Source organism: Mustela nigripes, chromosome 9 (assembly GCF_022355385.1).
Source record: "Mustela nigripes isolate SB6536 chromosome 9, MUSNIG.SB6536, whole genome shotgun sequence".
In the NCBI taxonomy this organism is placed as follows: Eukaryota; Metazoa; Chordata; class Mammalia; order Carnivora; family Mustelidae; genus Mustela; species Mustela nigripes.
This window is the reverse complement of record NC_081565.1, coordinates 69,023,914-69,028,410: the sequence shown is the minus strand read 5'-3', so window position 1 is coordinate 69,028,410 and position 4,497 is coordinate 69,023,914.

Sequence of the window (4,497 nt, the reverse complement as noted above, 5' to 3'; positions counted from 1 at the left end):
TTCTTGGAAGGGGGTGGGGGGTGGGGAGAGAGAGATCTATGGTAAAATACATTAAGGAAAAGCTTCTTTACCCTCTTCAGATATTCCCAACATAATCAAAACCTCTTTGATACCTTAAAATTATATCAAATTATACCTTTAAAAGACAAACACATCATATTTAATCTTTCTACTCCAATATTTGTTTATAGATCAAAACACTATTTGCCTATGCTACCCTAAGAATGACATGAAGTACAGACAAGCTTTGTAAGGAAAAGGAAAGAGCAGAAGGCTTCAAGTATGGGAGTTCTAGCAGTATAGAAAAATCATGAATGAAAGATTTTAGGGAGGCTTTTAGGAGCTCCAGAGGCAGACAGTTGGAAAGGAGCACACCAAGGAATGCACCAGAGAATGCAAAAGACAAGTTTATCTCCTTCCCAGTCCCACCTAAGCTGACGACATCTGCAATATCAGGTAGGAAATCTTCACGAATAAGACGTAATGGGAGTCTCAAGGGGGTGAGTCTAGGAAGAAGCAAACTCTTTGCTCCCATCCTAACTCATCATTTAAAATCCCTCGCTTACACAATGAGGTAAAGGAAGGTCTACGGCTCTCCAGTGCTGACCAAGTAAAAAGGAGAAGCTGTGTCTGTGACATAACCACTTAGCTCTTCATGCCCCTTTCCAATCTGACCCTCTTTATGTCATTATCTTTATGTGCATTACCTTTATGTGAGTTATTGTTATGTCACTTTCACAGGTACCATTTCATTAACAAATGTAACAACTCCACTGGAGCAGGAAGAGCAGATAATCCCAATTTATAAATGAACTTTGTTAAAGTTACCACAATAGTGAATATAGTTCTAAAGAGACCCCTATCGCACATAACCACTGGGCAACAAATTAGACCACAAAGTTCTAGAAGCATTTACTATGATTAACAAATACCAGTAAATATAAATATATAACATAAAAATGCAAATATAAATATTAAAGAAGTAATAACTGTAAATTGAAGATGCTGGTATTACATGTATAAAACATTCACAATTTGAAAAATATGGGAAAATTTGGCGCACGATGGGAGGCAGCAGAGAAAACATATGTATCCATCACATCGAAGTCAATTGATTTCTAAAATGTGCTTAGTTATATCTTAATAACAAAAGATACAGCAGAAAGCACTACTTTGTAGTTATCCCAAATTATTGAAACACTCCACATTATAGTTTTTTATTAAATTATAGGAAGTACCATGGGGCACCTGGGTGGCTCAGTGGGTTAACGCCTCTGCCTTAGGCTCAGGTCATGGTCTCAGAGTCCTGGGATAGAGCCCCGCATCGGGCTCTCTGCTCAGCGGGGAGCCTGCTTCCTCCTCTCTCTCTGTCTGTCTCTCTGCTACTTGTGATCTCTGTCTGTCAAATAAATAAATAAAATCTTTTTTTAAAAAAATTATAGGAAGTACCATGGTTCTGGCAAATCTACCTATCTTTCTCATTGCATGGCTTGAAAGGGTCAAAATCTATCTCAGAGAAAACAGGGGGAAAGGTGATCTAAGAAACAACATAGCAGACTCTTATATCCCATGCAATTTCCTTCTCCAGAGATAAACATCAATTTATCAGCCTCATATGTAAACTAGAGAAACTGTATAGGTCCTCAAAGATTCCTTGTTGAACATTTTTGTGGAATGAAGTTGAGACAATATTTTGACTAGGTCACAGGGGAAAAGAGAGTTTAGAGTTTGAACTCTGATTTGTTCAACTGTTTGATAATTGCTCATTGTTTCACAGAAATTATGAAGTAAGTTGAATTGCGGCCAATTACAAATTAAATTTTGCCAAATCCACTTCCAAAACACTATATATACTGGCCCAGGGCAAGTGACTATAAACTAGAAACATTTTAGTAATGCTTAAAGATAGGAAAATCAAATTTATTGGGCCTCATGATAAGCATATTAAGCACATTTTGCAATAATTTTCATAAAGAGTACACTGGAGTTTAATGGACACTTCAGGTTGTGAATAATTATCTAACTTTAGGTATCTGAAACAAAGGAAGTGGAAAGTTCTCCACAGCTAAAATGAGAAAGATTTCTAGATTTTATCTAATCTCTAGATGTGTGTGTGTAAACATGTACATATGTATGAAGAAACAGAGAACAGGGAGAGAAATTAAAATTTAAAAATTGGGGGGAACAATGGAGATGGCAATTCTATTTATTTACCCTGAAGATATTAACAAAAATCAGAACTATATTTAACAACTCACTCATTATTCTAAATTTGTTCCAATAATACTAGAAAACAGTTCTATAAGTGAGAGTATTAGAGTATTCATTTTTGTCTGAGTTCATAGAATCTCATGAGGTTTTAAAAACTCATTAACTAATAGAATTGCTCTAGATCTGGAAGTTCACTAATAAAATAAAATTCTCCAGTGTTTAGCAAAATTGTATTTGATAATTGGTTCTTTGTAAATTGCACTTTGATGGACCTTGTCCACAGCTTATTTCATGGAGGAGAAAATATATATATAAATCAATTAAAAATTCAGTGTCTATATAGTCATACCAAAAAGTAGCTAAAATACTGTTTCCCAGACACAGTAACTTTCTAAATAAAACAGGACTACATAGCACTCAAGTTTGCATCTTATATCTAAGTATATCCTTTAAATACTGGGCTGGCACATGTTTCTTCTCTTGATTTATATTTGGATAAGTTACATCTATAATATTTTGGTAAAGATCCAAATCCAGTGGACTGAATCACTTTGAATGAAGTAGATCTAACTACATTCTCTGGATACATGCAATTCTCTCATGAAATCTGGAGATGACTCCAGTGATTTAACAAACTTTGGTGACCTAGAAAAAATAAAGCTACTTTTGCTGTTATATAAAACACAGTGCTCAGAACATGATTCCCACCCTCTAGAATGTCTTCTTCTTTGACCTTGATTGTCTGAGAGATGAACAAGTCATTTCTGATTCATGAATTCTTATAATGCATTCTATTTTAACTTGACTAATTTATACAGATTTACCACCAAATATTTTTAATCTGGTTATTAAGAAGCAGTCTTATCATGAAAAGGAAGGATGCATTTCTTCAGAACATGGACAGTTAAAAAAATTCATTGTCCTAATTTCCAAGTGATTTAAGGAAATCCATCTGGACAGAACAATATAACTTATGAGAAAATCCTATACTTAGGAAAATCTGGCAGGATTGTCTTCTCTCAGATATTAATATATGTAAATAGTTACACGTTAATAGTTACGTTTGTACATATACACACGTATATAAATGCATATACAATAATAAATGTACTTTCACTGATTTATTAACAATCATAAAATAAGCTTATTTTTAAGACTCTGGCAATTGCAAAGCTTTGTCAGAGAAATTGATGGGCCAACAATGACATTTCCTTAGTTTTTCATTTTACTTCCTATGTGTAGGTGAGAGTAGTAGGTACAATTTGGGGCAGGGTTGATGATGATATGGATGTATTTGATATGTGTATTGAATTCAATTCAACCAGTACTTATTTAATGCCATCTACAATCAATGAACAGTAAGCATTATTATATGGGATATGTGCAGGAGAAAATATAAAGATTGGCTATGCGAAAATACTTAGGGAAATAAGTCATTTTTTGACATTTAGGATGGCTATAGTTTCACCTATTAAAGTTCACAAATATGTTAACTTTGATCACTTCCCTTTAGAGTAAAAATAAGGGGCGCCTGGGTGGCTCAACAGGTTAAGCCTCTGCCTTCAGCTCAGGTCATGATCTCAGCATCCTGGAATCAAGCCCCGCATCAGGTTCTCTGCTCAGCAGGGAGCCTGCTTCTCCCTCTCTCTCTGCCTGCCTCTCTGCCTACTTGTGACCTCTGTCTCTCTGTCAAATAAATAAATAAAATCTTTAAAAAATAAATAAATAAAATAAAGTAAAAATAAAATCTAAGATTTTAGCTAACATAACTATACCATATTTAAGTAAAGTGATGTTTTCAGGACTTATTAATGCATCCATTATTATGTGGCTTTAAATTAAATAGTCCAAGACCTCTAGGATATTTGCATTTGTGTGTGTGTGTATATATACACTTCTTAAAATTTTTCTGTTTCCTTTCTCACTTTCAGCCTAATTACTACCTCTTACTGTTTTGAGTGTGTCTGTCTATAGCAGTAATTTTCCTGCTCTCTACTTCACTCCTATTAACTTATGTGGTCATGGAGACCATGAAATCTGACTTGCTGAATATATCTGTAAAGTAAAGGTAAATAGGCTCCAAGATGCAATGATCTGTTTTGTGAAAAAGTGGGTGTTAGCATATGGGTTTTGAATCACCTACCTTGATTGATCTCAGTTCTGTTCTGGAGAGTAAGATTGCCAAGGAATTGAGTTCTGTTCCAGTGAAACACAGGAGCTTAATTAAGAAGCATTCTTCATCTCCAAACAATAAGACCTGGTAATATTTGACCAGTAGAATTTCAA